The following is a 27004-nucleotide window of genomic DNA, read 5'->3' as shown; positions in this document are numbered from 1 at the left end:
AAGTGCACGTGGCGCAAAGCGCAAGGACCGGCGTAAGGATCCCGGTTCGAGCCCCCGGCTCCCCACCTGTGGGGGGGGGGGGAGTCGCTTCATATGCGGTGAAGCAGGCCTGCAGGTGTCTGTCTTTCTCTCCCCCTCTGACTTCCCTCCTCTTTGTTTCTCTCTGTCTTATCCAACAACGATGACATCAATAACAACAACAACAAAACAACAAGGGCAACAAAAGGGAATAAATATTTAATATATATATATATACACACACACATATATATATATAAAGTCCACACTGTACTTTAAGAGAAATACCATAAACGCATGTACTGCCTTTGTTGTTGTTGTTTTTTCCCCCTAGGACAGTGAATTCTGTAGGTTCCCTGGTATGAATATACAGTCCTGGAGACTGCAGGAAGCTGGTCACATGTGTTCTTCCCCCCCCCCCCCCTTTTTGTTGCCCTAGTTGTTGCAGCCTCGTTGCAGTTATTATTGCCATTGTTGACGTTGCTTTGTTGTTGGATAGGACCGAGAGAAATGGAGAGAGGAGGGGAAGACAGAGAGAGAGGGGGAGAGAAAGATAGACACCTGCAGACCTGCTTCACCGCCCGTGAAGCGACTCCCCTGCAGGTGGGGAGCCGGGGGCTCGAACCGGGATCCTTACGCCGGTCCCTGCGCTTTGCGCCACGTGCGCTTAACCCACTGCGCCACCGCCCGACTCCCGGTCACATGTGTTCTAATGTTGGGTTTTCCCCAGAGCACCATAAACATCATAGAAGCCACTTTTAAGTAGCTGTCAGGTAGGTTTTGTGGGAGACCAGCTTTTGCTGTTTTGTGTTTAACATGTGTGTTGTAGCATACTCTGAAAATCTTTTTTTTCTTCAATTTTTTAATTTTTTTTTTTGCCAGAGCACAGATCAGCTCTGGCTTCTGGTGGTACAGGGGATTGAACCTGGAACTTTGGAGTCTCAGACATGAGAGTCTCTCTCTCTCTCTTTTTAAAAATATATTTTATTTATTTATTAGTGAGAAAGATAGGAAGAGAGAGAAAGAACCAGACATCACTCTGGCACATGTGCTGCCGGGGATTGAACTCTTGACCTCATGCTTGAGAGTCCAGTGCTTTATCCACTGTGCCACCTCCCAGACCATGAGAGTCTGTTTGCATAACCATTATGTACCTACCCCAGTCCAAATCTTTCCAAGTAAAATAGGGTTGTCTTTGTTTTCCATTAGGACTAAAATACTGAATGTTAATCTTTTTTCTATAATAGAAAGACTAGCCAGGAAGTAATTTTAGAAGATGAATCCTGTAGTTTAGTGCTTACTAAGATTTCACATGGACTATATTCCCAGTGGTGTGAAGATTTTTTTTTTTTAACGTATTGGTCAGGTTTGTTTTCAATGAAATCAATAAAACTGGCTTATCTTTGCAAAGACTTGTAATGACAAGTTCATAATTACACTCCCCAGGGAGCGTAGTTGACTTTTAGGAGTTTGCTTGGGGCATCTTTGTGCAGCTGTGTACCGTGCACCTTCCAGACTCCAGGCCTGAAGCTGGTTTGACGTTGATTCCTTGCAGGGCGATGCTTTAGATAATCTTTGCTCGAGTCCCAGTCAGCAGTTAGAACCAGGCTCAGCACATTCCTCCCTTCTCATACCTCCTGGTTAACACACGTGAGCCTTTATACCATAAACTTTTATTGCTTAGGATTATGTTTAATAAAACTCAACCTTGACAATAATTAGTAAAAACTAGAGCAATGAAGCTATGGTGAAAGGACCATTGTGTTGAAGAGTCAGGGGAGGGGCTAAGTTCTTTAAAAAAGGCTGAGAATAGGGGGCCAGGCAGTGGCGCACCTGGTTAAGTGCACACATTACAGGGCATAAAGATCCCCGATTCAATCCCCCGGTCCCTGTCTGGAGGGAGAAAGCTTCACGAGTGGTGAAGCAGGGCTGCAGGTCTCTATCTATCTACATATCTATCTATCTATCTATCTATCTATCTATCTATCTATCTATCTATCTATCGTCTATCTATTTATGTAGCTCCCCTTCCCTTTCAATTTATCGCTTTATCTAATAAATTAAAAAAAAAAAGACTTTGGAGTGCCAAAGCATGAAAGTCTTTTAAAAAGAAGAAGACTGAGAAGAAAGGATTTTTATCTATGGATAATTTCCTGATGTTTGAGTTTAGTGTCGTGGTGCATCCTGTGAGTCCCCATTCATTGGGGAAACTGACGATCCTTCCTAGCCGACTGAATCCACATGGATCCCAGTCACTTTCAAAGCCAGCAACAAGCAGCTCCTGACAGCTTTCAACCTGATGCTGTTTACTGGCTACGGAAGAAGGGCAAATGCTAGAAGAAGAAGAAGTGTCCACACCCCCAGTTTCCTGTTGTATTCTGGTGTTCTTTTATGTGTCTTACTACAGGTAGTTGAGAGCTGTATTTGTAAGTCTGTTTCCGTCTAAACTTTTAATGCATTCTCTCTCCCTCTCTGAAAGCTAGTGTAGATTTAGGTTGATGATTAAGAACACACTTCCAGTCTTCAGAAGTGTATAGTACTAGGATTTGATGAGATAATGTGTTTACTAACTAGAAAGTGATTGCACTTAGTAAAGGACGAAAAAGAGTGTGAGATACTAGACATAAATTCCCCCAGAAGGGGAGTCAGGCGGCATAAGGATCCCGGTTCGAGCCCCTGGCTCCCCACCTGCAGGAGAGTCGCTTCACAGGCGGTGAAGCAGGTCTGCAGGTGTCTCTCTTTCTCTCCCCTCTCTGTCTTCCCTTCCTCTCTCCATTTCTCTCTGTCCTATCCAACAATGATGACATCAATAATTACAACAACAATAAAAAAACAAGAGCAACAAAAGGGAAGATAAAAAAACAAAGAAAAAAAAAAATCTCCCAAAAGAGGAATGGCGAGATTTTTCTTCTGGGGCCTGTTGCTCAGTGATGGCTCTTTCCTGTTGAGTGTCTATTAAAGAGCTCACTTTTGGTGACTTGAGTAGAATGAAAAAGTCTCGGAACTTCCTGAACTGTGCAACAAGAGTGTTTTAATGGGGGATGGGGAGGACAATCCATGAATCGCAGTGATCTTTTTTAAATTTTATTTTATTTTATTTATGTATTTTTTTTATGAATCACAGTGATCTTAAGGCATGGTGCTTTCAGTAGGAGTTCTACTTTTGTTTCTGTTTCTCGTTCCCTCCTTCCCACTGTTTCTACGCAGTTTGAAAGAGGCCACATAACTGAAGCTCTCCTCTGCAGCAGGGGTCTGGCTGGTATTTGGGTCACCACACATATGGCCAATCTGCATGCTGTCCTATAAGTGATGGCACCAACCCCCACCCCACCCCCTGTGACTAACCCTGGGCTTCACTGAGCTTCATGCACTGATCCTCTTGTCTTCCCCCTTCTCCCCCCCCCCCCCACATAGGGAGAGAGATGGAGAGATAACACAGCACTAACCTGATGCTTGTCAAGCTTCCCCTTTGCAGGGTGCTCCCATGTGGTGGCCAGGGACTCACACCTAGGTCTTCTCACGTGGTAAAATGTGGCCTTCCCATCGCCCGGGCCCCTCTGTGTCTCTTCCATGGGTCTCATTTCATGTCACGGCGATGAGGTTTTGTCCAAATGGTATAAAAGAGGAAGAGAATGAATGAAGTCATCTGTCTACCATTTACTGATGTTCCCTGAAGGATTTTTACTCGGATCATCTCTTGACTCCATTGAGGGACACTTACTGGTCAGGCCAGGGCTATAGGTAGAAGGCAGTGTTCCTCTTGTGGGTGTGCCAGGACGCCCCAAACTATTCCCTGTATTCTTGGATACATGAGTGGCTTCTATTCCCTTGCTCCTCTTTGTATAATTCCACACGTGCAAGATTGGATAAATTCCCAGAATGGGGTTGTCTGATTAAAAGATAGATGCTGTTTATTTATTTATTTATTTTTAATTATTGGTGGCACTGGGACAAGTGGGAATGTGCATTCCTTCAAAATGACACACACACACACACACACAGATAGACACACACAGACACAGACACACGAACAGATACACACACACACACAGACACACACACACGGATACAGACACACACAGACACACACACAGACACACACAGAGACACACACTGACACACACACGGACACAGACACACGCACAGACACACACACAGACACACACAGAGATGCACACACACACAGCTACACACACACACACACACAGCCACACACACGGATACAGACACACACACATACACACACAGACACACACACAGCCACACACAGAGACACACACACTGACACACACACAGATACAGACACACACACAGACACACACACAGACACAGACACACACAGAAACACACACAGGGACACAGACACACACACACAGAGACACACACACACAGACACACAGCTACAGATACATTCAACACTGCTTCACCACCTGTGGAGCTTCCTCCGTCGCGGCTTTAGATATTTAATCAGTGCTGTAAGTTACTCCCCTAGGGCTTCGTGCTCTGTGGTGTGTACTGGCATGCGCTGTTACTGAGTATCCATTGCTTTTGCCCTTCGGACCTTCTTTTGAACTGCCATCTTGTTGACGAGGACAGCCTCGCCCAAGTGTTGCCCTTTTCGTGTCTCCTGGGTGGTAGTGAGCTGTTTGAGTTCTGTGTTTTCCAATTCAAACATCAGGGCGCAGGGTTATATAGTGTAGTGTGAGACTAGACGTCCTGCCCAGCTGGACTTGTCTCTGCGTCCACCTTGGGCTCTGAGGATGGGCTAACTGGGGTCAGGAGGACAGTCAGCTTCTCTGCACAGGAAATATTATTGACCACGCTCTCTTTTATTTCAAAATGATTGATTTTTATTGTTATTGATTTATTTATAAAATAAAAAAAATATTGACAGGACCATAGGATAAGAGGGGTACGATTCCGCTCAGTTTCCACCACCAGAGTTACGTATCCCATCCCCTTCCTTGAAAGCATTTCTATTCTTTCTCCCTTATGGGGTGCAGAAGATGGGAGGTCTGGCTTCTGTAATTGATTCTCCACTGGACATGGGTGTTGGCAGGTGGATTCATAGCCCCCAGCTTGTTTCTGTCTTTCCCTAGTGAGGCAGGGCTTTGGGGAGGTGGGGTTCCAGGACACATTGGTGGGGTCTTCTGCCCAGGGAAGTCAGGTTGGCATCATGGTAGCATCTGCAACTTGGTGGCTGAAAAAGTATTACGATATAAAGCAGAACAAATTGGTTAACGGTCAGGAACCTAAAGGCAAGAATATAGCAGGTGAGTTTTGAGGTCTCCGTTTTGGAAAAAGCTAGTAGGTCTATTTTAGGTATATTCTAAGGGGCCTATGACTTTACTAATTTTTGCCTGAGTCCAACAGCTAAAACAATTTATTTTTTAAAACATAATGTTAATGCTTTTTTATTTTTATTTTTGCAAAAGTTCTTTTTGATTTATCTAAATAGTCCAATTTAGAGCCCAGAAAAATAAATAAAAACCACTTGAAATCCTCAACTATTGTTAATGTTGGATGAATACACCTTTTTTTTTTTTTTGCCTCCTGGGTTATCCCTGGGGCTTGGTGCCTGCACTATGAATCCACTGCACCTGGAGGTCTTCTTATTTCCATTGTTGTTATTGTTGGATAGGATAGAGAGAAATAAAGAGAGGAGGGGGAGATGGGGAGAGAAAGATAGACACCTGCAGACCTGCTTCACCGCTTGTGAAGCAGCCGCCCTGCAGGTGGGGAGCCAGGGGCTTGAACTGGGATCCTTGTGCAGGTCCTTGCACTTTGTACTATGTGCGCTTAATCCCGTGTGCCATCACCCTGCCCCTTATGTGCTATTTTGAGGACTCTTTTACCTGTTTCTTTTTTCTTTTTTTCCCTCCAGGGTTATTGCTGGGCTCGGTGTCTGCACCATGAATCCACCACTCCTGGAGGCCATTTTCCCCCCCTTTTGTTGCCCTTGTTGTTGTAGCCTCATTGTGGTTATTATTATTACCATTGTTGATGTTGTTCGTTGTTGGATAGGACAGAGAGAAATGGAGAGAGGAGGGGGAGACAGAGGGGGAGAGAAAGACAGACACCTGCAGACCTGCTTCACCGCCTGTGAAGCGACTCCCCTGCTGGTGGGGAGCCGGGGGCTCGAACCGGGATCCTTAAGCCAGTCCTTGTGTTTTGCGCCACGTGCACTTAACCCACTGTGCCACTGCCCGACTCCCTCAAGAGTAATACTAATAGAAAACAGAACTAAACAAATCTAAGACATTTTCTCCCAAGAAATATTTTCTGAACTGTGAGAAAGAATGAAAGAAGCTCCCCTATCATGAGGTACATGTTTCCTGGTTGAAATAAACTACCCAATTTTGAAAACAAGGAAAAGACCAAAAGAAGACTATCCGATGAAAAGTGCAGCGCTGTACTGGCTTTTTGTTTGTAATCTTTAAGGAAGTCAAATATATTGATTTAATCCATATGACGCACCTAGTCGGCTAGTCATAACATGGCTTTTTTTTTTTTTTAATCACCAGAGTTTAACTACTCCTAGCTGATGTTTTCCCAAGGGGGGGGGGAGGGGAGAGACAGAGAGAGAGAGAGAGAGAAAGAGAGAGAGAGAGAGAGATACAACACCAAAGCTTCGTCCACTGCAGACTAGATCTGGGTGGAGTAGCTGGCAAATCAACCTACCCGAATTTTGCCAGCCCAAAGTGACTATTTGTATTATAGTGACTGGGTTTTGCTTGGTTATGAGGAAATTACTCAAAAGCCAAAGAAGTTATTTTGGCCTAGCTCCTTCAAAAGACAAAAATGTAACCTTTTACTATGTTGTGTTACTAGTATGAACTGTATTCATAGTGCTTCACTTCACAAGCAGTGAAGCAGGTCTGCAGGTGTCTGTCTTTCTCTTCCCCTCTCTGTCTTCCCGTCCTCTCTCCATTTCTCTCGGTCCTATCCAACAACGAAGACATCAATAACCACAACAATGTTAAACAACAAGGGCAACAAAGGGGAAAATAAATAAATAAATAAGAAAAAATATTACTCTTGAGACAACCATGCCAACGACTGTCAACTGGCTCAAAGATAAGGGTCGAGTCCACCTAGATAGTCGAGTCTGGGAAAGTTAGTGCGCCAGATTGCTGGGGGCTGGCCCCGGCCACGCTTCCTAAGGTCCCAGAAGGAAAGAGGGGAGTCAGCGTTGTGAAAATGAGTGACACGTCAGCTGCCTTAGGTACAGGAGAGAAGTGTCTCTGCAGTCTCTCTGCAGAGCTGTATTTTAAATACTTTTTCCCTGGATACAGATGACATCATGCATAATTGTTCTCATTAACATCAAGGATACAGTTGACATCATGCAAGATTATTTTTATTAACATTAAAAATAACTCCAGACATTCTTATCATTATAGACATTATTATCATTATAGGCATGTTCTCCTTGAAAGTTTCTTTGGTCTTGAGACAGCCCACCCTCCCCTAGGTTTTGACCATCTGTGTGCCCTTGGTGCGGCTAAAATCACTTCAAACATTACTCCGTTTGTTTCGGCTGTCTGTGTTGGGTTGGCATATCTTTTCTGGAGCTCAGTCTAACAGCTTTTCTTCTTAACCCATTCTTAGATGGGTCTAACTAAGTAACAGTATTCTAGTATCTAGCAAACTGTCTATTTAAAGAAATCTTCTGCTGTAGAGTAAGCACACATCATGGGGGCTCTCTGCAGGCTGACCTTAGCATATATGAGAGTTCACTAACTTTTGCCTACATGAAAGTTTACTGACTTCGACCCATTAACCCTTACATTAGCTAGTGAACTACACAACTTCTATATTCATAGATGCCTGTAAGTGAAGCAGGGGGTTTGTGGGTGAGGGTAGGCAACAGGGCGTCTGTAGAATTAGGTGAAGACCACGGCCAGTCCCTCATGCTACAAGCCACCCATAATTCTGGCTTTTTGGTCTGAGTCCAGCTAATAGAGAACTGTATTAATGACCAATAGCTCTTTTTCTGAAAACGTTTAAGTGGGTACAGCAGCTTCTGCTCCTAGGCCATTTTGAGTCTTGTCACACTCACTGCCTTAATCGTTGTTACTATGTACTTCCCCTGGGGATCTCTCTTTCATAGTCCCCAGGTATATTCGTGCAGACCCAATATAGCCGATAGCTTCAGTTTAGTCCAGGGCTTCCCACTTTGCAGTCAGTCCTAACCAGCAGGCCTGACTTGGCTTCCACCAAGCATAGAGGCGCTGAGACATACCGAGCCATGATTGTTGATTTCATTAAAAAAAAAAAAAAAGAATATGGGTTGGGGAACTATCATGATGATTATGCAAAGGACCTTCGTGCCTGACGCTCTGAAGTTCCAGCTCGAGTCCCTCTTCATTGCAGTAAGCCAGAACTGAGCAGTCTTCTAGTAAACAAGCCAAAAATATATATGATTTGCCTACAATTGCAGTTTTTTCCCTTAGAAAACTCAATTTTGTTGTTACTATCACTAAGAAAATTGAAATAGTTCTGTAAAAGAAAGATAACCTAACTGATTATATAGTGTGTGTGTGTGTGTGTGTGTGTGTGTGTGTGTGTGTGTGTGTGTGTGTGTGTGTGTAAAAAGGATGAGTGATTAACTTTCTGCCCAGTAGTGTTGAGAGTACAAGTTGTGTTTTATTCTATAGAGAGCATCGCTGTGCCGCCTGAGCCAAACATTTCATGTTCTCGGCTTGTGTGGGAACTGTCTGTGCAGGCTCACCTGGAAGAGGAGAACATGGTTTTTTTCCTGCTCAGTATGAAGCCGTGATGAATCCCTGTAGGGAGTGTTGGCTCGCCTTCTTTGTGAACATCTGCGTCGCTTGTCCTCTTTATTTCCTACATACTGCCATCCAAGATGCACTGCCATCCCGCACATGTGCCTCATGAAACTTTTTTTCTTTTTTTTTTTTCCCTTCTCATTGCCGATTCTTCATTACTCTGGGCTGACTTGCAGCTAGAGAGAGAGAAGGAGAGAGGACATGACATGACACTTCCTCCACTGCAGTACGACCGGGCTCAAGTGAAATACTGTTCTTCTCTGGTAGTTTATCGCTGCCTGTAGTTATTATTATGCACGCCCAGGAGTAGTGTCTCTCTCTCTCTTTTTGGATCTTAATCTTACTCTGGATCATTCTCATACTTGTCAGCGACTGTTTCCAGTAAAAGAAACCAAACTGGCTGACGCAGTCACTTCAGGCTGACGGCCCTTTGGCTGGCCAAGTTTTTTTTTTTTTTTTTGGTTCAGCTTCTTTCTCTCACCCTATTCCTTGCCTCACCTGGAGAATGCCTGCTACTACTACCGGACTACGGTTTGTGGTCAGGGAACTGCACCGATGGAACTTGGCCCACCTAGGTTCTTCATTTGGTCCTGAGAGTCACACATTGCCACTAACCTTACAGCTAGATCTCCACTGGTGATCTGATAGCAGCTGGCTTCCAGGCCATAGTTAAGTCATTTCATGCCTCTGAGCCTTGGTTTATCTGTAAAATGATGTTCTTTTACAGGAGTTCGAACACCACAACTCTTGAGGTCTCCTTGCCAGCTGTAGTTGTTTGATAGCATTCTGAAAAAGAGACCATAAAATTTCTTTTCTATTCTTTTTTTAAAAATCTTTTCTCTCTTTCTTCCTCTTTCCTTCTTTCTTTCTTTCTTTTTTTTTTTTCTTTTCGTCCCTTTCTTTTCCTTCCCTTTCCTTTCCTTTTCTTTCTTTTCCTTTCCGACTTGGGAAATCTGAAATAACTGTGTGCTTCACTATTTTTTTTTTTATCAGTTAAAATATAAGACATGGCCTTCATTTTATCTTTCATTTCTGATTACTACCAGAATATAATTAGTAGGTAAATCATAGTGGTAGCTTTACATGAACTACCAGGAATAATGTTGCATTCTGTATTTTAAAATGTCTCCGTACAGTTAAGGAATTAATTTTTTTTCAGGTATGGATGTAAATTAAGGTAAGTTCTTGACTCTTGAACCCTTAAGGATGAACCACTTTGGAATGATCAAGCTTGCTTAATGGGTTGTTATCTCTCTGTCTGTTCTTTTTTTCTTTATCTAAAACAAAAGTGGAAGTGTCTTGATAGCGGTAGATTCACGCATGCAATACATTTTTAAAAATTACGTTTGATTATGGAGATAAATATTGTGCTGAGAACAGTGCTTTGGGATTGTAGCATGGGCTGGAGTAGAAAGAAGTGACTGAAATTAAAAAAAAACTTATTTTACTACTTATTGACTCTGTTGTCTTGGAATTCTAAAATGCCTCTTTGCTATACTTTACTTATGTTTTTGAGAAATTGAAATAGAAAAAAGTTGGTGTAAAATAGATCTTCCATTAATAGTAGATAACGTTAAAAAATTTTTTTCTGCTTTTTTTTGTTTCTTTATTGGGGGATTAATGATTTACAGTTGACAGTAAATATAATAGTTTGTACTTGCATAACATTTCTCATTTTTCCACACAACGGTACAACCCCCACTAGGTCCTCTGTCATCCTTTTCCAGGACCTGAACTCCCCCCTCCCACCCATCCACCCCAGAGTCTTTCACTTTGGTGCAACACACCAACTCCAGTCCAAGTTCTGCTGAGTGTTTTCTCTTCTGATCTTGTTTTTCAACTTCTGCTCATGAATGAGATCATCCCATATTCACCCTTTTGTTTCTGACTTATTTCACTTAACATGATTTCTTCAAGCTCCACCCAAGATGGGCTGAAAATGGTGAAATCATTTTTACTCTGAAAATGTTCAATAGTTCTATCTGTCTCCTCACTTAGCTCCCTCATGTCTTTATTGATTTTCTGCCTGGATGATCTGTCAAGTTGAGAGAGTGGGATGTTGAAGACCCCTACTATGACTGTGTTGCTTTTAATATATTGCTGTAGCTATTTCAGTAGATGTTTGGATGTATTTAGATGGCCTCTCTTTGGGGGCATAGATGTTGATAATTATGTTAATAATTTTCTTGATTGATTGATCCTCTGAGCACTAAGTAATGTCCACCCCTATCTTTTACAATTTTATTTATTTTAAGGTCTCTTGTGTCAGACATGGGAATAGCTGTTTCTGCCCTTTTTTATGGTTGTCCATTGGCTTGTATGATAGTTTTCCATCCTTTCATTTTGAGTCTGTGTTTTTCTTGTTGAGTTAGGTTTTATTCCTGCAGACAACACATGGTTGGGTTTTCTGTTCCATCTTCCTACTCTGTGCATAACCACTGTGCTATCTCTCCGCCACTCTGCTTTATCTCTTGGTCAGGAGTGAGTGATTAAGCTAAAAGACCTACTTATAAGTAATTATAAGGTGAATTCAGGCCATTGACATTTATTGATATTATAGATGGAAAATATTTTAATGCCATTATTGTAGTTTTTAGAGTGTTCAATTAGTGGTTGGATGTTGACCTGATTCTTATGTGCTTTTTTACCTTTGCGGGGATTTTAGCTGGACTTTTGTCCTGGTTCATTTCTCCAATATTTCTTTTTGGTTTAACCATTAGTGTGATAGGATGTCCCTCTCTCAGTACTTTTCAATCCACTGATCACTCTTGCCTGGATTGATCTGTGTCTAAGTGAGGTGCTTCAGGAGTTCACAGTTGTAGAAATTAGCAGTTATGTCAATGTTATTTCAGTCCCTGAGTTGAAGGACAGTGGCTGTTAAAGCCTCTTGTTTTTTTTTCTTCCCTGTAGGCTATGGTAGCCTGACAGCTTTTTACTTATAAGTAGGTTTTTTAGCTTAATCACACACTCCTGACCAAGAGATAAAGCAGGGTGGGGGAGAGATAGCACAGTGATTATGCAAAGAGACTCCCACATCCCAAGGATCCAAAGCTCCGGGCTCAATTCAACTTTCCTGCCAGCAGCCAGAGCCAAGCCTGACAGCATTGCTGGGCCCTGTGAGTTTCTAGTCTATAGGCTCTGAGGCAATTATTCACCATGTTCTCATCAGGAGAACAATGTGGAAAGGCTCCCACTATACAACCCACTGCTAGACCACTGGGATGTAGATCTTCTCCTGAGTTTCCTAGTCAGTTCTCTGCTCCAGATGTCAGCGCAGGGCCTCCCTCCAGCTGCTTCAGCCTCTGAGGGCAGTAGCAGTGGAGACTCACAGTTGCATTTGGTGAGTCTTAGAGGGGGTCCTCTCCCCCCTTCAGCAATCTTTTTTTTTTTTTTTTGGTAAAACAGACCGGAAGTGCCTCCTCAACTGGCAAACTGCCAGACTATTCCCAGCTGCTCAGGAGTAGATAAGGGCTTTAGCCCCAGGAATCTCTCCTTAGGCTCCTCTCTGTCCACGAGCCGCACATGTTTTCACTCACCGGTGACTTGGTGAGTTCCCAAAATAGTCCCAGTCTCGTTTTGTTGCTGTCTCAGGTGATCTTTGATATTCCTTGTTCTTTAGAGAAGTTTCTCATCTGGGTAGAGCTGGGGGTCTGGGCAGAATTGTGGTCTCTGGATGCGCTGGTGATTTGGTGGGTTCCAAAGTAGTTCAAGTCCTGTCTTGTTGCGATCCCAGGTGATGTCCTTTGATATTCCTAGTTGACTGGTCGAGAGGATAGATAACTTACGTTAATTACGATAAGGATGCCTTCTAGAGTCTGTTGAATTGGTATATATACACATACAGAATCATGCACGGTGTATTTCAGTATAACTAGCTTTGTTTTTTTTAATTCTTCTTATTATTTTTTTTTGTTTTATTTATTGGGTAGAGATGGAGAAATTGAGGGAAAGGGGACATAGAGAAAGATACCTGCAGCACCGCTTCACCCCTCTTGAAGCTTTCCCCCTGAAGTGGGGGGCTGGGGGCTTAACCCGGGGTCCTTGAACATTGACACATGGACACTCAACCAGGTGCTTCCATTCTGTCTTCAAACGAACTAGTTTTAGACCAGATTTTTTTTTTTGGGGGGGGGTTGCTTTGCTTTAGATAGTTTTTGAAACCAGCGTCTGTTGTCAATTCTTTTTTGTTTGTTTGTTTTCAATTCTTAAAGTATCATTCATTGTGTCTGTATTCTGGGACTTTGCCCACATGATTGTAAGCAAGCTTGCTGGCAGCTAGCCACTCTTTCTTTCTACATAGCTCTAAGTGAGGGGACCCTGGCGACATGCACTGTCTGTAAATATGTGTATGGAATTTGTGTAGCATCTCCTTTGGTGAGCTCATTTTATGTGTGCTCCAAAACAGTGATGCTTAAAACCATTAAAACAAAATACATTTATATGGTTGTCTTTATTTAGAAAGGAGTAGTATTAATCCACTCCATTGCGGGTACATGCAGCATCACTTTTTCTTGCTTCCTCTCCTCACTTTTACATATTTTTTATATATTTTCACCCGTGTGAGTGAAAGTTGGGCGGTAGCGCAGCGGGTTAAGCGCAGGTGGCGCAAAGCGCAAGGACCGGCATAAGGATCCCGGTTTGAGCCCCCAGCTCCCCACCTGCAGGGGAGTCGCTTCACAGGCGGTGAAGCAGGTGTGCAGGTGTCTATCTTTCTCTCCCTCTCTGTCTTCCCCTCCTCTCTCCATTTCTCTCTGTCCTATCCAATGATGACATCATCATCAACAACAACAGTAACCACAACAATAAAATAACAAGGACAACAAAAGGGAATGAATAAATACTAAAAAAAAAAAAAAAGATACCCATGTGAGTTTGAGTTTGAAACCATGTGGTTTTCTGTTGTTTTTTTTTTTAGCATTGTATGGGACGGATACAGACACACACACACACACACACACACACACACACACACACACACACACACACCTTGACTAGATAAATTACACATCTACTGTGTATCCAGTCTGTGTTTTGGGTGATACTGTCCCCTTTAAAGATGGGGAAGCAAAGATTTGGAGATACTTAGTGCCTTGTTTAGTTTTCGTAAAGATTCGTTCATTTAATGGGAGTTGGAGACAGATGACAGACTAGATGAGCACTCTGCTCTGCCGTATCTGGTGCTGGGGCCTCACCTCCAGCCCTGATCCATGAATCAGAAATTCTACCTGTGGAATCACTTCCCCAGCTGCCATTGTCCTTTTTGTAAATGAATAACTATAAGCTGACTTCAGAGCTCAAAATTCATACTGTAGGTATATGAGAGCTCCAGACTAATGCTTCTAAATTCATAGGGCCATGGAGCAATTTACTGGGCGTTAGCCCTCCCCTGGAATTCTTGTCTTTTTTTTTTTTCCCCCTTCTTTTTTATTCTTTCCTTTATTGAGGGAAAGCTGATTCCAGTATATTGTTGACAGGTGAATGGCTAAAAAAACTGTGTTAAATATACCCAGTGGGGTGCTGGGCGGTGTCGCAGCAGGTTAAGCACACATGGTGCAAAGTGCAAGGATCGGCATAAGAAACCTGGTTCAAGCCCCCGGCTCCCCACCTGCAAAGGGGTCGCTTCACAAGCAGTGAAACAGGTCAGTAGGTGTCTATCTTTCTCTCCTCCTCTGTCTTCCCTCCTCTCTCTCAATTTCTCTCTGTCCTATCGAACAACAAGAATAATAACAGCAGCAATGATAAAACAAGGGCAACAAAAAGGGGAAAAAATGACCTCCAGGAGCAATGGATTTGTAGTGCCGGCACTGAGCCCCAACAATCACCCTGTGGAAAGCAGAACCTGGACTGGAGTTGGTGTATTGCACCAAAGTAAAAGACTCTGGGGTGGGGGGTGGGGGAGTTCAGGTCCTGGAAAAGGATGACAGAGAACCTAGTGGGGGTTATATTGCTATGTGGAAAACTGGGAAGTGTTATGCATGTACAAACTATTGTATTTACTGTAGAATATAAAACATTAATCCCCCAATAAAGGAAAAAATATATTTATATACATACCCAGGTGGACTGTTACTCAGCTTTTAAAAATGATGACATCTTCTTTTTTGTCCCCCTCATCTTATAGCTTGAAGGAATCGTGTTATATGAGATAGTCTCTGGCAGTCTTTAATTAGCATTATACTTACTGTAATAGTTACGAACTAAACAGTTCAGTCGAACTAAACTGAAGTTCCACCTGAAATTCTTGTTTTTTACATTTGTTTATTGAGAGACCGTTTTCCGTGAAAGCTAATGTCTCTGGGGTGCAGTGCCACCTCTCCCCACGGCATGTGCCACAGTGAAATCCTCTCTCTGTCACTTAGCCACCACCAGGTCGTCACCTCAGACTTCCCCTTTATCCCCGTTGGAATCCTCCAGTCTGCCGGAGACGAGAACTGGTTGATTACTGTTCGACCCAGTATTGACTCCATCACAGCACATCATCTTCCTTTAGAGCCGTGTCCCATTCCACCCCAAATTCCTTTCCAAGAAAACAGTGACACTTTTGTCAAATAGGGTAAATGTGTTTGAGTTGGGGTGATAGAGATATATATATATTTTTTTCCTCCAGGGTTATTGCTGGGCTCGGTGCCTGCACCATGAATCCACCGCTCCTGGAGGCCATTTTTCCCCCTTTTTGTTGCCCTAGTTGTTGCAGTCTCGTTGCGGTTATTATTGCCATTGTTGACGTTGCTTTGTTGTTGGATAGGACAGAGAGAAATGGAGAGAGGAGGGGAAGACAGAGAGAGAGAGGGGAGAGAAAGATAGACACCTGCAGACCTGCTTCACCGCCCGTGAAGCGACTCCCCTGCAGGTGGGGAGCCGGGGGCTCGAACCGGGATCCTTACGCCGGTCCCTGCGCTTTGCGCCACGTGCGCTTAACCCGCTGCGCCACTGCCCGACCCCCGATAGAGATATTTTTATGGGGGGGGAGGCTAATGATTTACACTGAATATAGTTGTCGATATGTGCGTAAAACTCACTTTTTTGCGAAACACTCTGATCCGAAGCCTAGGTCCTCCTCTGCCATCACGCACCAGGACCTGAAGGCCTGTCTCCTCCCCAGAGTCGTGTCCTTTGGTGCAATACACCAACTCCAGTCCAAGTTCTGCTTTGTATTTCCCCTTTCTGTTCTTATTTCTCAACTTCTGGCCATGGGTGAGATCATCCCGTAGTCATCTTTCTCTTCTTGGCTTATGTCAGTCACACTTCACATGATTCCTTCAAGATGAGGTGAAGAAGGTGATGTCATCATTCTTAATAGCTGAGTAATTATTTTATTGTGTATGTAGACACAACTTTCTCAACCACTCATCTGTTTGTTGTTGGACACTTAGGTTGCTTCCAGGTTTTGGCTATTACAAAATTGTGCTGCTGTGAACATAGTTATACACAGATCTTTTTGGATGGGTGTGTTGGGTTCCTTAGGATATATCCCCAGGAGAGGAATTGCAGCCATCGTAGGGCAGGTCCATTTCTAGCCTTCTGAGAGTTCTCCAGACTTCTCCACAGAGGTTGGACCAATTGACATTCCCACCAACAGTGCAGGAGGGATCCTTTGACCCCACAACCTCTCCAGCATTTGCTGCTGTTACCTTTTCTGATGTATGACATTCTCACAGGAGTGATATGATATCTCATTGTTGTCTTTATTTGCATTTCTTTGACAATCAGAGACTTGGAGCATTTTTCCATATGTCTCATGGCCTTTTGGATCTCTTCTGTGGTGAATATTCTGTTTGTATCTTCTCCCCACTTTTGGATGGGGTTGTTTTGTTGTTGTTGCTGAGTTTGGTGAGCTCTTTGTGTATTTTGGTCATTAGCTTTTTGTCTGATATATGGCATGTAAAGATCTTCTCTCATTCTGTTAGGAACCTCTTTGTTTGAGTGGTGGTTTGCTTTGCTGTGCAGAAGCTTTTCTATTTGATGTAGTCCCATTGATTTTTGTTTTTGTTTCTCTGGCGACTGGACTCGTCACCAAAGATGACTGTAAAAGTTAAACAGAAAAGAGTTCTGCCAATATTTTCCTCTTAAGTATTTGATGGTTTCTGGTCTGACATCCAAGTCATTGATCCATTTGGAATTTACTTTTGTGATTGTTGAAATATAGTGGTTCAGTTTCATTCTTCTGCATGTTTCAACCCCATTTTCCCAACACCATTTGTTGAAGAGACTCTCCTTTCCCCATTTGATATTTTGGACCCCCTTATTAAAAATTAGATGTCCATAGGTGTAACATAGATATTTATACAAATGCCATCATGAGCAGTAAATCATCATCTGCTATTCTATCTGCTTGGTTTTTCTTAGAGCTGTGTTTTGTATATATATATATTTCCTAAAATCAATCTGGCATGTTCCTGCCCTTACTAACGACTGGATGGCAGTCACAGAGCACTATACCAAGGGACAGGGGTATCTTTAGGGTATACCTTTATTTTTTTATGTATTTATTTTTACTTATGAAATGGAAATACTGACAGGACTATAGGATAAGGAGTACATTTCCACACAGTTCCCACTGCCAGAACTCCATATCCCATCCCCTCCCCTGATAGCTTTCCTGTTCTTTATCCCTCTGGGAGCATGGACCCAGGATCATTGTGGGGTGCAGAAGGTGGACGGTCTGGTTTCTGGAATTGCTTCTCCACTGAATATGGGTGTTGACAGGTTGATCCATACTCCCAGCTTGTCTGTCTCTTTTTCTCCCTGGGGCAGAGGTCTGGGGAGGCGGGGCTCCAGGACACATGGTGGGGGTCTTCTGCCCAAGGAAGTCGAGTTGGCATCATGGAGGGTATACCTTTTTTTTTGACTTTCAAATACTAGTGCTCTGAACACATACTGGCCAAAAGAGCCCTCTAAGATAAATTCTAGGTGGATTTTTAGCTCAGTTAATTTCTTGAATTATCAAACCAATCATAATGTCAAATAAGAAGTTGCAGGGCAGAGTAGATGCCCTTGATTCCATCTGGAGGCATTAGGAAGCATGCCCTCAGTGCGTTGCTTCCATTACCTCTGTCCACAGCAGCATTGCCTTGTGTAATCATGGTACATTCTCAAGAGGAAGTGTCGGCTTTCAGTTTCTTTTGCAATGAAGACTAGATGTAAACATTTTTTTATATTATTTTATTTATTTATTTATTTATTTTCCCTGTTGTTTCCCTGGTTGTCTTTTTATTGTTGTTGTAGTTATTATTGTTGTTATTGATGTCATCATTGTTGGATAGGACAGAGAGAAATGGAGAGAGGAGGGGAAGACAGAGGGGGAGAGAAAGACAGACACCTGCAGACTTGCTTCACTGCCTGTGAAGCGACTCCCCTGCAGGTGGGGAGCCGGGGGCTCGAACCGGGATCCTTATGCCTGTCCTTGGGCTTTGCGCCACGTGAGCTTAACTCTCTGCGCTACCGCCTGACTCCCAAAGACTAGATTTTAGCTGAGAACCACGAAGGCCTGGGACCGAGAAGGTAACTCATTAACTAGTCTCATTTAGAGCGAGCATGCCTTTTAGCCTTAGAAATGGGTCTGGTATTGAGAGACGTAGAGAAGAGAGACGGCTCTGGCATTGAGGGAAGTAGAACAGTAACACCCACATGCCGTACAACATGACCATCAAAGCCAAACGATCCCAATCCCCTGCGGACCTTTACACAAGGCTGCTGGATGGTGCCAACGTGGGTCCGTCCGTACTCGGTTCATGTAAGAATGTGCAGTCTAGGGTTCAGATACGTCAAAGTGTTTCTGAGGAGTGTCCCCCCCCCCCCAACTAGATTTGTGTGCCACAGAAAGATTCTGTCCTTCCTTAATTAGTAGACCAGCAGTTCAGTGGAGGAAAAAGACAGAATCCTACATAGCAGCTACAAATTTTTGATTAAAGTTCTTCTGTCCTGGTTCAGACTTAGCCAGTAGGGCATTCAGAACTTGCATACCCAAGCCCCCCTGGTTCAATCCCCACTACTGCATGGACCAGAGTGGCCCTCCGACTTGACTTCTCTCTTGCCTTGTCATGGGAAAGGCTCTCGTGTGAGTTGCTAGACTATTTCTGCAGAGTAGGGCCCTCTGCAAAAATAGCCTGGCAGAGCCAGAGCAGCATTTGTAGTCAGATGTAAAGGGAGAGTGAGGGGTGGTTCGGCCTGGGAGATGGCATGATGATTATGCAGAGAAGTGTTCATGCCTGAGACTCTGAGGCCCAGGTTCAACCCCCAGCACCACCACAAGCCAGAGCCGACCACTCCTCTAGGAAGGAAACAATGCATGGACCAACAAAACATAGCACCAGTGCTTTTCCCGGTGCGGCGGCAATGCCATGTGGTGCTGGACCTCACTTTGGGCCTTGTGATTGGCAAGAGATGTACTTTACCCGGTGAGCTATTTCTTCTGCCCTCGTGTGATTTAAATAATAAATCTAGTAATGTTCAAGGTGACTCAGTGAACAGAGTCCTGGACTTGTCTGCATATGGTCCTAAGGTCAATTCCTGACAGCACATGTGACAGTGATTCTCTCTCTCTCTCTTTCTCTCTCTCTGCCTCCAGGGTTATTACTGGGGCCAGTCCACTGCTCCTGGCAGCATTTCCCCCCATTTTATTGGCTAGGACATACATTGAGAAAGGAGGAGAGGAGATAGAGAGAAAGACACCTGCAGTTCTGCATCACTCCTGTAGGTGGGGAGCCAGGGACTTAAACCCAGATCCTCTCCCGGGTCCTTGCTCTTAGTACTGTGTGTGCTTACCAGGGTGTACCACTGCCCGGCTCCTGCTTCTTTGCCTCTTGTCTTAGTAAAATACCCCTTTAAACAAGTACTAAAAGAAATATTTTTTATTTATATAATTTTTATGTATAAGATGTTGTAAATATTGACAGGACCATAGGGAAAGAGGGGAACAGTTCCCACCACCAGAGCTCCATATACAATTCCTTCCCGAGAGTTCCCTAGTCTTTATTCCTCTGGGAGTATGGACCCAGGGTCATTATGGGGTGTAGAAGGTGGAAGTCTGTCGATCAGGCAGGTGGATCCATACTCCCAGCCTGTCTCTCTCTTTCCCTAGTGGGGCAGGGCTCTGGGAAAGCAGGGCTCTGGGACACATTGGTGGGGTCGTCTGCCCAGGAAAGTTTGGTTGGCATCATGGTAGCATCTGGAACCTGGTGGCTGAAAGAAGAGTTAACATATAAAGCCAAACAAGTTGTTGACTCATCATGAACCTAAAGGCTGGACTAGTTCACTTTATATAAAGACAACCTCTGCAGCATTTGCTGCTGCTACCTTTTCTGATGTATGACATTCTCACAGGAGTGAAGTGATAATCTCACTGTTGTCTTTATTTGCATTTCTCTGACAAAGACTTTGGAGCATTTTTTCATGTGTTTCTCAGCCTTTTGGATCTCTTCTGTGGTGAATATTCTGTCCACATCCTCTCCCCATTTTTTTTTAAATTTTTTAAAATTTTATTTATTTATTCCCTTTTGTTGCCCTTGTTGTTTTATTGTTGTAGTTATTATTGTTGTCGTCGTTGTTGGATAGGACAGAGAGAAATGGAGAGAGGAGAGGAAGACAGAGAGGAGGAGAGAAAGACACCTGCAGACCTGCTTCACCGCCTGTGAAGCGACTCCCCTGCAGGTAGGGAGCCGGGGTTCGAACCGGGATGCTTAATGCCGGTCCTTGTGCTTTGCGCCACCTGCGCTTAACCCACTGCGCTACAGCCCGACTCCCCCTCTCCCCATTTTTGTGTTTTTGGATGTGGGATGATAGTCTTTTTTTTTTTTTTTTTTTTAATTTAAAACCAGAGCACTGCTCATCTCTGGCTTATGGTGATGTAGAGGATTGAACCTGGGAACTCAGAGCCTCAGGCATGGTTATGTTTGCATAACCATTGTGCTATCTTTCCCACCCTGAAAGTCTTGTTTTATTTATTTTTCTCTATGCGCACTTTATTTATTCATTTATTGGATATAGGCACATTGAGAGGGAAGGACGAGCTGGAGACAGCCACAGCAGGGGCTTCTGCTCATGGTCATGTGTGTGCTTAGCCAGGTACACCACTGCCGCCGGACCCCTTGAAAGTCTAACTCTGACCTGTATCTTCTCTACCTGGCTGGAGTACAACTAGGAGACTAGGCCTCACTGGAGTTTGTGACTTGGGAGTGTACCTTTGGGCCATTAGGAGAGATCGTTTCTAGGGTAATTGTTCAAAGTATTGAACTACACACACCTACACACACACATCTACCCTAGGATGGTCCTACTGGCTCCTGTCAGGCCACACCCCAGCCCTTTCCTGATTCATTTGTCCATCGGTAATGGCTGGCATGCATTGAACAAAATGGTAATGGCTTGAGCCGGCGGCTCCCCAAGGACTTCACCTCTCATTTCCCTTGCCCCCTTGCCATCAAAGGCGAACCATCATCTCTGCAGACGACTCTGTCAGAGCAGCAAAGGCTGGACAGACAACCAGAGACCCAGCCTATTTCTCATTATTCAGGCTGAGCAGGAGGAAAGGACCCGGTTGTTGGGAGACACGGTGTGAAAGTTGGTTGTGCGGGCCGGCAGAACAGCTCATTCGGATAGTGCACATGCTTTGTGATGTGCTTGGCCCAGGCTCCAGCCCAGTCTCTACTACATTTGGAAGAATATTCAATGTTGTGGTATCTCTCCTTCTCTTTTCTCTGTCTCTCTTTAAAAAGTTGACCCAGAGCAGTTAAGCCCTAGTAGTGGTAATAACAATAACAACAGCAACAACAGAGTTAGGTGATTTGTGGTCAGTTGTAGTCATTCTGATTTCATCCTTCAGTGGACAGAGGAAGGAAGAGATCCGATATCGGTTTTATCTTTAATGTTTTTTAATACTCTCCAAGCATGACACTTGAACCTAGTCAAACTGTATGTGACAGATAGAACAGCCACTTGGACGTTCTTTCTCCTTGCAGTTCATGAACAAGGGACCTTCTTTCATTTCTTCATGTTATCCTCTCTATCTTTGAACATTGCTGTATAGTTTTATTGTAAAGACCTCTATTAGATGTACTGCCAAGATATTTTCTCCTTTTCTGTTTATTTGTAAATGTGATGGTTTTCCTCATTGTCTTTCTCTCTGACTCAGCATTTTTGCCTGGAAATGCCACACATCTCTGTGCAATGACTTTGTATCCTGCTAGTTTACTGAACCTAGTTTGGGGATTTCTAGTAGTTTGTTTTGTGTGTGTGTGTGTGTGTGTGTGTGTCAGAGAGACAGAGAGACACAGAGAGAGAAAGTATGCTGAATAGTAATGGTGAGAGTAGAAATCCTTGTGTCTGTGTGTGTGTGTGTGTGTGAGAGAGAGAGAGAGAGAGAGAGAGAGAAAGTATGCTGAATAGTAATAGTGAGAGTAGAAATCCTTGTCTAGTTTCAAAATTTAGAAGAAAAGTTTTCAGTCATTCGCCAGTGATCATGATACTGGCTGTGGGTCTGTCTTTATTATTCTGAGGAAGGCTCTTTCTTTCCCAGTTTCCTAAGGGGATTTATCATATTTATGTTGGATCGTGCCAAATGCCTTGTCAGCATCTTTTGTTAAAACCATGTGTTTTTTGTCTTTCTTTTGATGTGATGTATTTATAGATTCTTGTATATAGTCTATGTACCTGGGATCAATCCCACTTGGTCTTGGTGGATTATTCTTTTTTTTTTTTTTTCCCTCCAGGGTTATTGCTGGGCTCGGTGCCTGCACCATGAATCCACCGCTCCTGGAGGCCATTTTTCCCCCTTTTGTTGCCCTTGTTGTTGTAGCCTCGTTGTGGTTATTATTATTGCCCTTGTTGACGCTATTGGTTGTTGGATAGGACAGAGAGAAATGGAGAGAGGAGGGGAAGACAGAGTGGGGGAGAGAAAGACAGACACCTGCAGACCTGCTTCACCGCCTGTGAAGCGACTCCTCTGCAGGTGGGGAGCTGGGGGCTCGAACCAGGATCCTTACGCCGGTCCCTGCGCTTTGCGCCACATGCGCTTAACCCACTGCGCCACCGCCCGACCCCCTGGTGGATTATTCTTAACTTCCACATAGTTGTTGGATTTAATTTGCCAAAATTTTGTTGAGGCTTTCTGTGTCAATGTTTATCAGGTCTATCTTTCTTTACTTGTGGACAGTACTGTCCTGCATTTGGGGGTCAGAGTAACATCGTGGAAAAATGTGAAAGACCGTCTTGTAGGCAGTGTTGTGCAAGAGTCCTCAGGAATTTCCCTAGAAGCCAGTAAAAGAGCAGGACGCACCACTCATGCAGAGATTACTTGGGCTGAAAGATGCTCTCCTCATGGATAATTTTGCTGAACTCAACATTCATCATGACCGGACGGTGACCATGCTTCTAGAAATAGCTCCCTGGGTTTGGCAATCTAGGAATTCAGCCCTGTGTTCTCCCCCACTTCACAGGCCAGAGAAGTGTTGAACTGTGGAATTTACAGTAGAACTTAACTTGTTAGAGCTTGGTTTACCCATGTGTGTGACCCGGAGAAAATGACGGCGCTCAACTTAGGAGAATGAAATAAGTTAACTCAGGTAGAAGTCCTGCTAGATACAACAGAATGCAGTGTTTCTTTATGCGGAATTACTTTCTTGTTCTTTCCTGTTTGAGGGCTCTTCTTTGAGGTTTTATGCTCATTTAAAAAGCATTACTCCACTAGGCTCCCTCATTATTGGCTGAAGAATTCGTGGTGTAGAGAGAATCCTTGTTTTTGTGTCCCTGCCTTTGGTCCTGTCTTGATTTCCATTTCTCCTATAGCATTCTGAGCATGATCTTCATTTGCTTGTTGGTCCTGTGGGTATCCTCTTTGGTGAGGAGTCTGCTCAAGCCTCTCACCCCCCACTGCCCACTTTTTTCCCCCCAATGCATTTATTTAACATTTGATGAGTTTTGTGAGTTCTTTGTATATTTGCAAGTAATCCTTTGTCTAATATATGACTTGTCAATATCTTCTCCCAGCTGTTTGTTCTGATGCAGCCTTGATAGGAATTTCTTTCTTTCTTTCTTTCTTTATTTATTTTCTTTTCCCTCCAGGATTATTGCTAGGCTCGGTGCCTGCACCATGAATCCACCGCTCCTGGAGGCCATTTTTTCCCCCTTTTGTTGCCCTTGTTGTTGTAGCCTCGTTGTGGTTTTTATTATTGCCATTGTTGATGCTGTTCGTTGTTGGATAGGACAGAGAGAAATGGAGAGAGGAGGGGAAGACAGAGAGAGTGAAGCGACTCCCCTGCAGGTGGGGAGCCGGGGGCTCGAACCGGGATCCTTACGCCGGTCATTGCGCTTAGTGCCACATGCGCTTAACCCACTGCGCCACCGCCCGACCCCCAGGAATTTATTTTCTATTGCATAGTCATCCCCCTGTGGCCGCAGCAGACGTTTCTGGAACGTGCCTGCCACTTAACTGAGCCTGCTACAAGTACGCTATAGAAGTAAGTTCAAGGGTGTCGGCAAGAATATACTTGAATATGTCCCCCCCCCACCCCCTTTTAGCCAGAGCACTGCTCAGCTCTGACTTATGCTGGTGTGGGGGAATTAAACCCGGGACTTTGGAACCTCAGACACAAGAGTCTGTTTGCATAACCATTATGCTATCTACCCCTGCCCCTTGAGTCTCTTTTTGGATAGAGGGTGAGGAAGAGGTAGAGAGACCTCATGAAGCTTTGACCATGCAGATGGGGCCTGGGGCTTTAAACCTTGGTCCTTGCTCATGGGTAATATGTGAATTCTTTACCTGAATTTCAAGAATAGAATTCTTCTTTCCCTCAGAACCAGTGAAGAGTTAAAGTGTTTCTTTAAAATGCAATTTTAATAAATTTTCTATAATTTTATAGCACACTCAGACCTTTTGGTTCTTTAGAATCCTTAGCTGTTACATATTATAACCCCTCATTTAAAAAAAAAATTTATTTATTTATTTCCTTTTTGTTAACCTTGCTGGCTCATTTTTTAAATTTATAATTTTTTCTTAGTGATTACTAATGATTGACAAAATTTTGGTATAAAAGGGGTACGGTTTCCACCACCAGAGTTCCATATCCTCTCCCCTTCATTGGAGGTTTCCCTGTTCTTTATCTCTCTGGGAGGATGGACCATGATCTTTATGGGGTGTAGAAGGTGGAGGGTCTGGCTTCTGTAATTGCTTCTCTGCTGGACATGGGTTTGACAGGTCAATCCATACCCCCAGGCTGTAGAGAAACAATTTTATACTGAATACTGATTCACGGCATCAGCAGTCGTTTTTAAAATTGTTATTAATTTATTTATAAAATAATAAATATTTACAAGACCATAGGATAAGAGGGGCACGATTCCACACAGTTCCCACCACTAGAGCTCCATATTCCATACCCTTGCTTGAAAGTTTTCCCTCTGGGAGTATGGACCCAGATAACCCCTCATATATTTTTTTTTTCTTTTTTGCCTCCAGGGTTATTGCTGGGCTCGGTGCCTGCGCTATGAATCCACTGCTCCTGGAGGCCATTTTTTCCCCCTTTTGTTGCCCTTGTTGTTTATCATTGTTGTTGCTTTTTAAAATTGTTGTTGTTGTTATTGTTGCTGTCGTTGTTGTTGGATAGGACAGAGAGAAATGGAGAGAGGAGGGTAAGACAGAGAGGGGGAGAGAAAGACAGACACCTGCAGACTTGCTTCACCGCTTATGAAGTGACTTACCTACAGGTGGGGAGCCAGGGGTTCGAACAGGGATCCTTCCTCCGGTCCTTGCGCTTTACGCCACGTGCACTGAACCTGCTGTGCTACCGCCCGGCCCCCAACCCCTCATTTTATAAAAGATGAAGTGGAAGCCTAGAGGAGAAGCAGGATTGTATAGGTTACTCTGCAAGTTTCTGGGAAGACTGAGAAGAGAACTACTTGGATCTCCTTAAGTTTCTCTTGGCTGTTTTTCTCTGCTGCCTAGCCAAGTCTTCCTGAGGGGTCAGTGGGAAACTTTATTGGTCTCCCCTCACATGGCTACATGCTTGTCTACCCACTGGACTCCTTGTCTACCCACTGGACTCCTTGCCTCGCTAGCCTTAGTTTGGGTCACCAGACCGAGCACTGATTCTCGGTCTCTCTCACCACCATGGGCTATATAAAAATTGACTCTCTTAGGACCCAGCTCTTAAGAGTTCTCTGCTCTGACTCATAATAATAAGTAATTGCATAAACTATTCTGAATTAGAAGACTGGCTGGCTTCCCCTCCCTATTTTTCCTGTGAGCCTAAGCATTTCACGGGATAGAATATTTTCTTCCTGAGTGACTTTGAGGGGGACTCACAGGGTGGGGAAAATGCTCTTAGCAGTCATTGACTTTTTATTTTTGATTTTAGTGATTTAATAATGATTGACAAGAGCATAGGATAAGAGGATTACAATTTCTACCACCAGAGTTCTGTATTCCATCCCCTCCATTGGAAGCTTTCCTGTTCTTTATCCCTCTGGGAGCATGGACCCAGGATCATTATGGGGTGCAGAGAGTGGGAGGTCTGGCTTCTGTAATTGCTTCTCTGCTGGACATGGGCGTTGGCAGGTGGATCCATACTCCCAACTTGTTTCTGTCTTTCCCTAGTAGGGCAGGGCTCTGGAGAGGCAAAGTTCCATGACACATTGGTGAGGTCATCTGCTCAGGGAAGTCAGGTTAGTGTCATGATAGCAACTGCAGTTTGGTGGCTGAAAACCATTAAGATGTGAAGCAGAACAAAGTGATTAGTGATCAGGAACCTGGGGTCTCCATTTTGGAAAAAGCTAGGATGTCTATTTTAGGTATATTCCAAGAGGCCCATGGCTTTGCCAGTTTATGCCTAAGCCCAACAGCTAACTTACAGGTGGGCTAGAGGTATTATCTGGGGAGATGGTGTCAAAAGTTGGAAATGGGACTAGAAAGCTGAATCAAGGAAGAGAATAGTAGCTTCCAAATCTGGGGAAAGTATATAAATTCCATTAACTGTAACCCCATCGATTTGATCTGGGGCCCATATTAAGCACAGGAGGAGCCTGTGTAACCTCTGAATCCCTGTAGGTCTGAGCTCACACTCTCTGGTTATATCAAGGAATGTTCTAGGCTGCTCTCATTGTAGGAGTCATTGACTTTTATGCTCCTAAAATTTCATGGCGTAGAGACCTGTGCATAAGAAATGGGACTGACCTTCCACAAGGCTACTGCTGCCTTTATAATA

At 43.8% G+C, this 27004-nt stretch overlaps 1 protein-coding gene across 1 annotated transcript in view; it reads left to right on the top strand.

Moving 5' to 3' along the window:
- Nucleotides 1-27004, top strand: part of JAK1 (Janus kinase 1) — a 153187-nt gene that overhangs the window by 27674 nt on the left and 98509 nt on the right. The window lies entirely within an intron of this gene.

Source organism: Erinaceus europaeus, chromosome 13, assembly GCF_950295315.1.
Source record: "Erinaceus europaeus chromosome 13, mEriEur2.1, whole genome shotgun sequence".
NCBI classification, from domain to species: Eukaryota; Metazoa; Chordata; class Mammalia; order Eulipotyphla; family Erinaceidae; genus Erinaceus; species Erinaceus europaeus.
This window is presented reverse-complemented; position numbering and strand designations above follow the sequence as displayed.